Source organism: Bufo bufo, chromosome 2, assembly GCF_905171765.1.
Source record: "Bufo bufo chromosome 2, aBufBuf1.1, whole genome shotgun sequence".
In the NCBI taxonomy this organism is placed as follows: Eukaryota; Metazoa; Chordata; class Amphibia; order Anura; family Bufonidae; genus Bufo; species Bufo bufo.
The window spans coordinates 686,975,588-686,990,106 of NC_053390.1; the positions used below are offsets into that span (position 1 = coordinate 686,975,588).

Here is a 14,519-nt window from a genome sequence, read left to right on the forward strand (position 1 = left end):
TGTCATAGCAGAGAATCAGGCTCCACGTCACCGACCACTGGAAGAGGCCACTGTCACACATTTAGGCCCTGGCACACAGACAGAAGAGAGAGGTCCCGTAACAGAGAATCTGGCTTCATGTCAGCACAGAATCAGTCTCTATGTCATAGCAGAGAATCAGGCTTCACGTCACCCACCACTGGAAGAGGCCACTGTCACATATTTAGGCCCAGGCACCCAGGCAGAGGAGAGAGGTCCCGTAACAGAGAATCTGGCTTCATGTCAGCACAGAATCAGTCTTCATGTCATAGCAGAGAATCAGGATTCACGACACCCACCACTGGAAGAGGCCACTGTCACACATTTAGGCCCTGGCACCCAGACAGAGGAGAGAGGTCCCGTCACAGAGATTCAGGCTTCATGTCAGCAGAGAATCAGTCTTCATGTCATAGCAGAGAATCAGGCTTCACGTCACCCACCACTGGAACAGGCCACTGTCACATATTTAGGCCCAGGCACCCAGGCAGAGGAGAGAGGTCCCGTAACAGAGAATCTGGCTTCATGTCAGCATAGAATCAGTCTTAATGTTATAGCCGAGAATCAGGCTTCACGTCACCCACTACTGGAACAGGCCACTGTCACATATTTAGGCCCCGGCACCCAGACAGAGGAGAGGTTCATTCAACTTTGGGTTGCCCCGCAATATAATGGTAAAATGAAAATAAAAATAGGATTGAATGAGGAAGTGCCCTGGAGTACAATAATATATTGTTAAGGGGAGGTAGTTAATGTCTAATCTGCACAAGGGATGGACAGGTCCTGTGGGATCCATGCCTGGTTCATTTTTATGAACGTCAGCTTGTCCACATTGGCTGTAGACAGGCGGCTGCGTTTGTCTGTAATGACGCCCCCTGTCGTGCTGAATACACGTTCAGATAAAACGCTGGCCGCCGGGCAGGCCAGCACCTCCAAGGCATAAAAGGTTAGCTCTGGCCACGTGGAGAATTTGGAGACCCAGAAGTTGAATGGGGCCGAACCATCAGTCAGTACGTGGAGGGGTGTGCACAGGTACTGTTCCACCATGTTAGTGAAATGTTGCCTCCTGCTAACACGTTCCGTATCAGGTGGTGGTGCAGTTAGCTGTGGCGTGGTGACAAAACTTTTCCACATCTCTGCCATGCTAACCCTGCCCTCAGAGGAGCTGGCCGTGACACAGCTGCGTTGGCGACCTCTTGCTCCTCCTCTGCCTTCGCCTTGGGCTTCCACTGGTTCCCCTGTGACATTTGGGAATGCTCTCAGTAGCGCGTCTACCAACGTGCGCTTGTACTCGCGCATCTTCCTATCACGCTCCAGTGTAGGAAGTAAGTTGGGCACATTGTCTTTGTACCGGGGATCCAGCAGGGTGGCAACCCAGTAGTCCGCACACGTTAAAATGTGGGCAACTCTGCTGTCGTTGCGCAGGCACTGCAGCATGTAGTCGCTCATGTGTGCCAGGCTGCCAAGTGGTAAGGACAAGCTGTCCTCTGTGGGAGGCGTATCGTCATCATCCTGTGTTTCCCCCCAGCCACGCACCAGTGATGGGCCCGAGCTGCTTTGGGTGCCACCCCGCTGTCAACATGCTTCATCCTCATCCTCCTCCACCTCCTCCTCATCCTCGTCCTCCTCGTCCTCCAGTAGTGGGCCCTGTCTGGCCACATTTGTACCTGGCCTCTGGTGTTGCAAAAAACCTCCCTCTGAGTCACTTCGAAGAGACTGGCCTGAAAGTGCCTGGCCTGAGAAGTTCCTCCTCTTCCTCCTGGGCCACCTCCTCTTCCATCATCGCCCTAAGTGTTTTCTCAAGGAGACATAGAAGTGGTATTGTAACGCTGATAACGGCGTCATCGCCACTGGCCATGTTGGTGGAGTACTCGAAACAGCGCAACAGGGCACACAGGTCTCGCATGGAGGCCCAGTCATTGGTGGTGAAGTGGTGCTGTTCCGCAGTGCGACTGACCCGTGCATGCTGCAGCTGAAACTCCATTATGGCCTGCTGCTGCTCGCACAGTCTGTCCAGCATGTGCAAGGTGGAGTTCCACCTGGTGGGCACGTCGCATATGAGGCGGTGACCGGGGAGGCCGAAGTTACGCTGTAGCGCAGACAGGCGAGCAGCGGCAGGGTGTGAACGCCGGAAGCGCGAACAGACGGCCCTCACTTTATGCAGCAGCTCTGACATGTCGGGGTATTTGCGAATGAGCTTCTGCACCACCAAATTCAGCACATGCGCCAGGCAAGGGATGTGCGTCAAACCGGCTAGTCCCAGAGCTGCAACGAGATTTCGCCCATTATCGCACACCACCAGGCCGGGCTTGAGGCTCACCGGCAGCAACCACTCGTCGGTCTGTTGTTCTATACCCCGCCACAACTCCTGTGCGGTGTGGGGCCTGTCCCCCAAACATATGAGTTTCAGAACGGCCTGCTGACGTTTAACCCGGGCTTTGCTGAAGTTGGTCGTGAAGGTGTGTGGCTGACTGGATGAGCAGATGGAAGAAGAGGAGGAGGAAGCTGAGTAGGAGGAGGAGGAGACAGGAGGCAAAGAATGTTGCCCTGCGATCCTTGGCGGCGGAAGGACGTGCGCCAAACAGCTCTCCGCCTGGGGCCCAGCCGCCACTACATTTACCCAGTGTGCAGTTAGAGAGATATAGCGTCCCTGGCCGTGCTTACTGGTCCACGTATCTGTGGTTAGGTGGACATTGCCACAGATGGCGTTGCGCAGTGCACACTTGATTTTATCGGACACTTGGTTGTGCAGGGAAGGCACGGCTCTCTTGGAGAAGTAGTGGCGGCTGGGAACAACATACTGTGGGACAGCAAGCGACATGAGCTGTTTGAAGCTGTCTGTGTCCACCAGCCTAAATGACAGCATATCATAGGCCAGTAGTTTAAAAATGCTGGCATTCAGGGCCAGGGATCGAGGGTGGCTAGGTGGGAATTTACGCTTTCTCTCAAATGTTTGTGAGATGGAGAGCTGAACGCTGCCGTGTGACATGGTTGAGATGCTTGGTGACGCAGGTGGTGTTGTTGGTGGTACATCCCATGTTTGCTGGGCGGCAGGTGCCAACGTTCCTCCAGAGGCGGAGGAAGAGGCCGAGGCTGCAGCAGCAGAAGAGGCCGAGGCGGCAGCAGCAGAAGAGGTAGCAGGGGGAGCCTGAGTGACTTCCTTGTTTTTAAGGTGTTTACTCCACTGCAGTTCATGCTTTGCATGCAGGTGCCTGGTCATGCAGGTTGTGCTAAGGTTCAGAACGTTAATGCCTCGCTTCAGGCTCTGATGGCACAGCGTGCAAACCACTCGGGTCTTGTCGTCAACACATTGTTTAAAGAAGTGCCATGCCAGGGAACTCCTTGAAGCTGCCATTGGGGTGCTCGGTCCCAGATGGCGGCGGTCAGTAGCAGGCGGAGTCTCTTGGCGGCGGGTGTTCTGATTTTGCCCACTGCTCCCTCTTTGTCTTTTGCTACTCTGTTGGCTCGGTCTCACCACTGCCTCTTCCTCCGAATTCTGAAAGTCAGTGGCACGACCTTCATTCCATGTGGGGTCTAGGACCTCATCGTCCCCTGCATCGTCTTCCACCCAGTCTTCCTCCCTGACCTCCTGTTCAGTCTGCACACTGCAGAAAGACGCAGCAGTTGGCACCTGTGTTTCGTCATCATCAGAGACGTGCTGAGGTGGTATTCCCATGTCCTCATCATCAGGAAACATAAGTGGTTGTGCGTTAGTGCATTCTATGTCTTCCACCCCTGGTGAAGAGCTAGGTGGATGCCCTTGGGAAACCCTGGCAGCAGAGTCTTCAAACAGCATAAGAGACTGCTGCATAACTTGAGGCTCAGAAGGTTTCCCTGATATGCATGGGGGTGATGTGACAGACTGATGGGCTTGGTTTTCATGCGCCATCTGTGCGCTTTCTGCAGAAGACTGGGTGGGAGATAATGTGAACGTGCTGGATCCACTGTTGGCCACCCAATTGACTAATGCCTGTACCTGCTCAGGCCTTACCATCCTTAGAACGGCATTGGGCCCCACCAAATATCGCTGTAAATTCTGCTGGCTACTGGGACCTAAGGTAGTTGGTTCACTAGGACGTGTGGCTGTGGCAGAACAGCCACGTCCTCTCCCAGCACCAGAGGGTCCACTAACACCACCACGACCATGTCCATGTCCACGTCCACGTCCGCGTCCCTTAATTAATGTTTTCCTCATTGTTCCCGTTCACCACAATTTTGAGAATGGCAAATTTGGGAATAGTTTTTCAACCCAGAACAAAAACTGTGCTTTTACGGTCACTACAAATAATTTGACCAGCTAAAACAGTACAGATTTGGTTGAATAGAAATGTGAGGCCTATTTTTTTCGCGCTGTGTGACAGATATACCTTTAATCACAGAATTAGACTTGTATCTGCACGGTAGCGTGTGTGTTAAGTTTTTCTGAATGACACTATCAGCACCTTGAATTCAAGATATCCTTTTTGGGATAGATTTAAAGTAGGCCTGATATAGCAGAAACTACTTATTTTGAGAATGGCAAATTTGGGAATAGTTTTTCAACCCAGAACAAAAACTGTGCTTTTACGGTCACTACAAATAATTTGACCAGCTAAAACTGTACTGATTTGGAGGAATAGAAATGTCAGGCCTATTTTTTACGCGCTGTGTGACAGATATACCTTTAATCACAGAATTAGACTTGTATCTGCACGGTAGCGTGTGTGTTAAGTTTTTCTGAATGACACTATCAGCACCTTGAATCTAAGATATCCTTTTTGGGATAGATTTAAAGTAGGCCTGATATAGCAGAAACTACTTATTTTGAGAATGGCAAATTTGGGAATAGTTTTTCAACCCAGAACAAAAACTGTGCTTTTACGGTCACTAAATATAACTTGACCAGCTAAAACTGTACTGATTTGGAGGAATAGAAATGTGAGGCCTATTTTTTTTGCGCTGTGTGACAGATATACCTTTAATCACAGAATTAGACTTGTATCTGCACGGTAGCGTGTGTGTTAAGTTTTTCAGAATGACACTATCAGCACCTTGAATCTAAGATATCCTTTTTGGGATAGATTTAAAGTAGGCCTGATATAGCAGAAACCACTAATTTTGAGAATGGCAAATTTGGGAATAGTTTTTCAACCCAGAACAAAAACTGTGCTTCTACGGTCACTACAAATAACTTGACCAGCTAAAACAGTACTGATTTGGAGGAATATAAATGTCAGGTCTATTTTTTAGGCACTGGGTGACAGGCTCAACTTGCCCCTGATGTAGTATATGGCCAAAAAATAACCACACTATTGATGGTTAAATGCACTTGGGTGACACAGGCTCAGCCTGCACCTGATGTAGTATATGGCCAAAAATTAACCACACTGTTGATGGTTAAATGCACTTGGGTGACACAGGCTCAGCCTGCACCTGATGTAGTATGTGGCCAAAAAATAACCACACTGTTGATGGTTAAATGCACTTCGGTGACACAGGCTCAGCCTGCAGCTGATGTAGGATATGGCAAAAAATAACCACACTATTGATGGTTAAAAGCACTTGGTGGTAGCTTGTGCTGGCGCACCACAAGCCACAAATTGGCCGCCGATCACCCCAGAAAAAAGTGATATAAAAACGCTCTGGGCAGCCTAAAAAAAGTGAGCAATTCAATATTAGCACTTTAATGATCCACAGCTGGAGATCGATCACTGAATTAAGTCTTTTGGAGGAGTTAATCTGCCTAATCTCGCCCTAACTTCGCAGCAGCAACCTCTCCCTATGCTTGAATCAGCAGAGTGACGGGCAGCGCTACGTGACCCAAACTTATATAGAGGCTGGGTCACATGCCTCAATGGCCAATCGCAGCCATGCCAATAGTAGGCAAGGCTGTGATGGCCTCTTGGGGCAAGTAGTATGACGCTTGTTGATTGGCTGCTTTGCAGCCTTTCAAAAAGCGCCAAGAAAGCGCCGAACACCGAACCCGAACCCAGACTTTTACGAAAATGTTCGGGTCCGTGTCACAGACACCCCAAAATTCGGTATTCATTCCTACTCAAGAACTAAACTAGTAATTTGTAACCAATTAATCATAGGGAATAAGAAATCACAGAATGTCAGCGTTAAATAATGTGTCACTATATTAGAAAGTGTATATTTGTGATATTCTTAGATGTATTTGATATGAACAATCTTTTGCATTTTATGATGAAATTGGAGGAGATTAGAGAATTCACACATGGTTAAAAGGCCTCATTCAGGCCATCAGTGTTTGGACACTATTTTTATCAGCAGTATTTGCAAGCACAGACCAGGAGAGGGTGCAAAACATGGAAATGAATAATTTCAAATCTTAGCACGACACATTTTCCTCTTTGTTACACCCCTCAGTTTTGGCTTAAAAATATTCATAAGAAATACTGACTATTGTCCCTTCATAGATATTCCAATAAACCAGTTTCCTAGGGCTTATCCAGGAGACAGCGGCTCCCCCCTCATCTCCCAACATCACCATATTTTTGGAGTAAAAAGGGAAAACTCTTTGGGAAATCATGATTTCCTAATGAAAATAGAAATATGGTTTCATGAATTTTAACATGTTAAATGCCACTTGCTAAAGGGAGTCAACCCCCTTTAAAGGGATTCTGTCACCTCCTTTTACGATTTTAAGCTGGCACCATCGCTATGTTGACTAAAGAACCTTATTTCCAGGACTCTTCTTTTTACTTATTTTCGTTTGGTAGTTTTGTTACAAAAGTGATTTTTATGTAATGCTAATTAGGGTGCAAGGTGCCCAGAGGGGCGTTTTTTTCAGTCTTCGGTGCCCAGTGACGCCCCCCTGCAGTGCCCAGTGACGCCTCCTGATCATCAAAACACCTCCTACAGCCCGGCAAATGGTTCTGCCCCCTCCACACGTCATAGTCTACCTTATAGATATGCCCCGTCCTCCTTCCTGTCTGCGGCCAGAAAACTCGCGCAGGCGCAGTAACGCCTGCGGCCTGCGCGATCATCAACCTCCTAAGGGCAACAGCGTCAAAAGTCTCACTGGGCATGCGCCGAGCCCAGTAATGTGATCTAAACGCTGTTGCCCTCAGGACGTTGATGATCGCGCAGGCTGCAGGCGATACTGTGCCTGCGCGAGTTTTCTGTCCGCAGACAGGAAGGAGGACGGGGCATATCTATAAAGGTAGATTATTACGTACGGAGGGGCAGAACCGTTTGCCGGACTGTGGGAGGTGTTTTAATGATCAGGAGGTGTCACTGGGTACTGCAGGGGGGCGTCACTGGGCACCGGAGACTGAAAAAAACGCCCCTCTGGGCACCTAATATAGTATAGTCTTCCTAATGAAAATAGAAATATGGTTTCATGAATTTTGACATGTTAAATGCCACTTGCTAAAGGGAGACAACCCCCTTTAAGCATATTTAAAGAAAGACAAAGCTACACCTAAATACTCTGACTTTTAGCTTGCATAAGAAGGCAGAATTTGGGGGTATAGCTCAGTGGTAGAGGATTTGACTGCAGATCAAGAGGTCCTTGGTTCAAATCCGAGTGCCCCCTTGCATAGTTTTGACTCAAGAACTAAACTAGTTATTTGTAACCAATTAATCATAGGGAATAAGAAATCACAGAATGTCAGCGTTAAATAAGGTGTCACTATATTAGAAAGTGTATATTTGTGATACTCTTAGAGGTATTTGAAATTAACAATCTTTAGCATTTTATGATGAAACTGGAGGAGATTAGAGAATTCACACATGGTTAGGCTCCATTCACACATCCGCAAAATGTGTCCGCATCCTTTCCGCAAAATGCGGACCCAGTCATTCTCTATGGGGACGGAATGTGCTGTCCGCATCCACATTTGCGGATCCGCACTTCCGCATCCGTGCTTTCGTTTCCGCAAAAAAATAGAACATGTCCTATTCTTGTCTGCAATTGCGGACAAGAACAGGCATATTCTATTATGTCGGCAATGTGCGGTCCGCAAAATGCGTGACTCCGTGTATCCGCAAAACACATTGCGGACGTGTGAATGGAGCCTTAAAAGGCCTCTTTCAGGCCATCAGTGTTAGGACACTATTTTTTTTCAACAGTATTTGCAAGCCCAAACCAGGAGTGGGTGCAAAACATGGAAATGAATCATTTCAAATCTTAGCATGACACATTTTCCTCTTTGTTACACCCCTCAGTTTTGGCTTATAAATATTTATAAGAAATACTGACTATTGTCCCTTCATAGATTTTGCAATAAACCAGTGTCCTAAGGCTTATCCAAGAGACACCGGCTCCTTCTCATCTCCCAACATCACCATATTTTTGGAGTAAAAAGGGAAAACTCTTTGGGAAATACTGATTTCCTAATGAAAATAGAAATATGGTTTCCTGTGCTGGCATGCGTAGTTCGTTCCCTGTGCTGATGCCAGCACAGGGAATTTACATGAGGCCGACACTGCGCATGCGCTAGCTCGCGCATCACGAGATTTCGGCGCTCCAGCTTTGTGACGTCAGCCAGCAAGGAGGAGATTTGGAGGACGGGGGGCGGTGCTGGGCTCCTTTCCGCTTGACTAATCTCCGAATACAGGACTCATATCAGGTCATTTGCATATTGATCAAAAAAGTTTTTTAACACAATAAAAGCGCAGAGAGCTTTGGGGACTGGGTATTGCAGATGTGCTAGTGGCCATCTAGCAGCCCATGTCCCCAGCTCTATGCACTAAATCCAGGTGACAGGTTTCCTTTAAACAGTATTTGCAAGCCCAAATCAGGAGTGGGTGCAAAACATGCACTGACACAATGAGTTTATTTCCTCTTTTGCGCTGTTTGTTCTATCTTACTTTGAAAACAATAAATAGATTTTGAAAACAGAAATACTGACCAAATACTAACTGTATGAAAGTGGCAAAACTCAAATTTAAAGATTGTGTGACCGTGCTCTGAGCTGTGCCTTTGTAAGTCTACTACATATTTTTGGATTAAAAAGGGAAAACTCTTTGGGAAATCATGATTTCCTAATGAAAATAGAAAGGTGGTTTCATGAATTTTGACATGTTAAATGCCACTTGCTTAAGTGAGACAACCCATTTAAGTATATTTAAAGATGACTAAGCTACACCTAAAAACTCTGACCTTTAGCTTGCATAAAAAGTCAGAGTTTGGGGGTAGAGCTCAGTTGTAGCGCATTTGTTTTTAATGAGGACCATGGATATAATGATAGTTGCTTCTGTGTATAGTACTGAAAAATAATTGAAGTTCCAGAGCTTATTCGCGGCAAAGATATATGAGATAGAATTTTTTTTAGATACGTTTTTAAGAATTTTAGGATAAATATAGAGAAGATTACCATAGGAAAAAGGTTTTTTAATTATTAGATATAATGAAATTAAAGTTTATGGTTTAAAATATTCTCTCATTGGTTTATAATTGTGATTTTTAGTAGTTTTTAGTGTAAAGATATAAGAGAATAAATGTGAAAGAGATATATATATATATATATATATATATATATATATATATATATATATATATATCCTTTTTTGTAAAGAATGAGTCTGAAAAGATGCAAAATGTGTATAATTTATGTGATTTTGTAATGCGGTTATAAAACCTTATAATGTGATGCGGCTATAAATTAACGAAATTGAGACGCTAAATGTGTGTAAGTCATGTGTCTTTATGATGTGGCTATAAAACCCTCCCAAAATAACTGAAACCGAGACACCCCAGATGAAGCAGGAGGGAAACCCGGGTTGGGCAGTTTTTTTTTATTGTATTTGCATTGTTGTAAAAGCAAAACTCTGTGAGTATAATAAAGTATACTGAATGCTTTTACCTACGGGTCTGCTACGGAACATACGCAAACATTTTCTGCCGGCTGATTTATATACTGGGGAGGAATGATGAATATGCTCGTTGCTGGTTGGTTCAGAGTCTGAGGAGTTAGAGAAAGGAAATCAAGTGGAACTGTCACCTGAAAAATCTGTAGTTTTTGTGCAATCTTCTATCAAAGTTGTTTCAGCGTGGACCAATAAAAAAAAAAAAATATTATATATATATATATATATATATATTACAGTACAGACCAAAAGTTTGGACACACCTTCTCATTCAAAGAGTTTTCTTTATTTTCATGACTATGAAAATTGTAGATTCACACTGAAGGCATCAAAACTATGAATTAGCACATGTGGAATTATATACATAACAAACAAGTGTGAAACAACTGAAAATATGTAATATTCTAGGTTCTTCAAAGTAGCCACCTTTTACTTTTATTACTGCTTTGCATACTCTTGGCATTCTCTTGATGAGCTTCAAGAGATAGTCCCGTGAAATGGTTTTCACTTCACAGGTGTGCCCTGTCAGGTTTTATAAGTGGGATTTCTTGCCTTATAAATGGGGTTGGGACCATCAGTTGCGTTGAGGAGAAGTCAGGTGGATACACAGCTGATAGTCCTACTGAATAGACTGTTAGAATTTGTATTATGGCAAGAAAAAAGCAGCTAAGTAAAGAAAAACGAGTGGCCATCATTACTTTAAGAAATGAAGGTCAGTTAGTCAGCCGAAAAATTGGGAAAACTTTGAAAGTAAGGGCTATTTGACCATGAAGGAGAGTGATGGGGTGCTGCGCCAGATGACCTGGCCTCCACAGTCACCGGACCTGATCCCAATCGAGATGGGTTGGGGTGAGCTGGACCGCAGAGTGAAGGCAAAAGGGCCAACAAGTGCTCAGCATCTCTGGGAACTCCTTTAAGACTGTTGGAAGACCATTTCAGGGGACTACCTCTTGAAGCTCATCAAGAGAATGCCAAGAGTGTGCAAAGCAGTAATCAAAGAACCTAGAATATGACATATTTTCAGTAGTTTCACACTTGTTTGTTATGTATATACAGTAATTCCACATGTGTTAATTCATAGTTTTGATGCTTTCATAGTCATGAAAATAAAGAAAACTCTTTGAATGAGAAGGTGTGTCCAAACTTTTGGTCTGTACTGTATATATATACACTTTTTACATGTTTTATAGGAAGTGAGGACCTACCTTCCTTTTTGGTACTGCAGCTAAAGATCTAGCATGAGAGAATAACACAATTTCCTTTATTTTAAAGTCTGGTTCCTGCACAGCCACATCAGCAACTTGGCCGGGTGATGCAGCTTCCGCCTCTACATTGTCACGCCGTTGGTCCTGCGACAATGTCCGCCTCTGCCTCCTCATTCACCACCATGTCCTCAGCCTCCACTGCAGGGACATTGCACAATGCTCCTCCAGCATACCAAATGTGCAGGGCACGGCAGTGTCATGCTGTTCTGCATCCCATTTGCCTTGGCGAACGGAGTTACACAAGGGAGGAACTGCTCTGTGTGATTCAAATTCTGGCTTTCTCCGCGACAACTGAAAATCAAAACGATGGTGTCCGACAATGGGAAGAACATGGTGTCGGCGCTGCATCAAGGAAGGCTGAGCCATGTGCACTGCATGGCACACGTGTTCAATCTGGTTGACAAGAGGTTCCTGAAGTCTTCCACCCATCTGCAAAACATCCTAAAAATGGGCAAGAAGCTTTGCATGCACTTCTGCCACTCTTACACTGCAAAGCACACCCTCCTTGAGCTGCAGCAGCATAACGGCACCCCCTAACAGATGCTAATATGTTAAGTTTCCACCTGTTGGAATCGGGGGAGGGTAATTATGTTATAGGATAGGAACATCGGGCAGATAGAGACCGGGGGCAAGGTAGTGGGACTGGGGGAGGAATGGAAGAAGGGACTAGAACAGTTTAGAAGGAAAGGTGTAGGATACAAAAAATACATAAACCTCTTAATTGTATGTATACTAATGCCAGAAGCCTGACTAATAAAACTGGTGAACTGAAATTAGTGATGTGTGAAGAGCACTATGTCATAGCGGGAATAACTGAGACATGGCTGGATGATAGCTTTGACTGGGCAGTTAATGTACAAGGTTACAGTCTGTTTAGAAAGGATCGTCAAAACCGGAGAAGGGGAGGGGTCTGCCTTTATGTAAAGTCTTGTCTAAAGCCCATAGTGCGAGAAGATATAAGTGAGCGACATGAACTGTGGAGTCACTGTGGGTAGAAATACATGGAGGCAAAAATAATAATAAATTACTAATAGGAGTTTATTATAAACCACCTAATATACTAGAGTCCACAGAAAATCTACTGCTAAACGAGATAGACATGGCGGGAAATCATAATGAGGTGGTTATTATGGGGGACTTCAAATACCCAGATATAGACTGGGAGACTGAAAGCGGTACATCTTATAATGGAAACAGGTTCTTGGCAATAACCAAAAACAATTACCTTTCCCAACTGGTTCAGGACCCGACTAGAGGGACGGCCATACTGGACTTAGTATTAACCAATAGACCTGTCACTACCAGAGCTTTGGGACGTTCTCACAGCTCTGTTTCTCCACCCCTGTGATGAAGTCTTTACTTTCTGTTTCCTTCCTCCCAGCTGTTCCTCCTGCGGTTGATTTCCCTGCCTTTAAATCACCCCTCCTCCTATTGTAGGGCGTGGATTATATTTCTCATTTCAGTTGTAGCTCTTGCTTGAGTATCTTCACTTGTAGCTATCAGTTCACTGGACCTGTGTTCTGCTGCAGCAAGCACTCCGGATATTGCCAGCTGTCCTTGGATCCGTCTTCTCTGCGGCTGCAGCTCCTTCAGCTAAGTGTGCAGACATTGTTGTGTACCTGGTTATTTTCTGACTGGATCTGAGGTGGCCACGGTTCCCTCCATATTCTGAGCAGGGCACCGGTGGCCGTGCCCCTTCCACTATTGTAGGGGTTACAGTGGTCATCAGTCTTAGGTACGTGGGCATGCCTCGTTCCGCCATTTGGATCCGGGCATGTGCTTTAACAGCATAGGGAGAGCTTTGAGGGTCTGACAGGGGTCACCCTTTATCCTCCCTAGTTTGGGTCCGGTCAGTAGCTCTTTTTACTGTGTATACTCTTTTTGCTCACATACAGCCGTGACATTATAATCCACCAAAACCGTCCTTTTTTGACATGGATTCGCTTTCTGGCCTGGTTGACCGCATGCAGGGTCTTTCTTTGGAAGTAGCGGATCTCCGTCAATCTATGACTCAGCTTCAAGCATTGGGCTCTGCTCCAGCTCATGGAGTCTGTTGCGAGCCAAAGGTCTCACTTCCGGAAACGTTCTCCGGGGGCAGTGAGAATTTTGTTCGCTTCAGAGAGGCATGCAAACTCCATTTTTGCTTGTGTCCCCACTCCTCTGGTAAGGAGGAGCAGAGGGTGAGGATTGTCATCTCCCTGCTCAGGGGTAATGCTCAGACTTGGGCTTTTTCGCTGCCATCAGGGGATCCCTCCCTTCGATCCGTGGAAAGATTTTTTGTGGCCCTGGGGCAGATATATGATGACCCGGATCGTGTTGCTCTGGCCGAATCTAACTTACGTGTTTTATGCCAGAACATACTGTCTGCGGAGCTTTATTGTTCTGAATTTCGGAGATGGGCAGCTGATTCAGGTTGGAATGATGCTGCACTCCGGAGTCAGTTCTGTCATGGTCTCTCAGAGAGATTGAAAGATGCGTTTGCTTTCCATGAGAGACCAACGTCCTTAGAATCTGCCATGTCATTGGCGGTACGCCTTGACAGGCGTCTAAGAGAAAGAAACAAGACCTCTCTGTCCAGCCATTGTCAGTCTAGGGGCAATGGTGCGGACTCATTCAGTGTGCAGGGGCCTCATCCTGTCTCGCTCCCCTCTGAGGAGGAGCCCATGCAGCTAGGTCGACTTGCCCCTGATAAAAGAGGATTTAGTCCTCAGAGTATGGTGTGTTTTTGTTGTGGGGGCATAGGTCATTTGGCAAATGTTTGTCCGTCTAGGAGATTCTTGAACTGTACTAAGAGCGATAATAAGAGAAAAACCTCAAAAGGTAAATCATCAAATTCTGCTTCATCTGCTACTTTGGGCAAAGTTGATGTAAGAATTGATGCTTTTCCTCTGACCTGCAGTTCCCGTTTTCTCCTGTCTGCCAGGGTGGCGCTAGAGAGCAAAGTCATTTCTTGTGAGATTTTTGTCGATAGTGGAGCGGCCGTCAATCTTATTAACACTCAATTTGTAGCCATGCATGGTTTTCAGGTTTGCACATTAGAAAAGGATATACCTGTTTTTGCTATTCACTCTCACAGAGATCTCTGAGGGGCATTGTTCACAATGTCCGGCTAGCTGTGGGTGACACTCATGTGGAGGATATATCTTGTTTTGTCCTTAACGGATTGCCTTCTCCTCTAGTTTTGGGGTTACCCTGGCTCACTAGACATAACCCCACTATTGATTGGCAAGGAAGGCAAATAAATGAGTGGAGTGACTTTTGTAGAGAGAATTGTCTCACAGCGACTTTTGCAGAGGTGTCTACTAAAACTGTGCCATCATTTCTCTCTGATTTCTCGGACGTGTTTTCCGAGAGCGGTGTTCAGGAGCTACCTCCTCACCGGGAGTTTGACTGTCCCATTAACCTCATTCCCGGCGCCAAGCT

General features: G+C 45.8%; 1 non-coding gene across 1 annotated transcript; it reads left to right on the forward strand.

Annotated features, from left to right (window-relative positions):
* The first annotated feature begins 7,483 nt into the window (after positions 1-7,483).
* TRNAC-GCA lies at positions 7,484-7,555 on the forward strand. Its single transcript has one exon. It is a non-coding gene; the product is annotated as a tRNA-Cys (tRNA).
* The last annotated feature ends 6,964 nt before the right edge of the window (positions 7,556-14,519 follow it).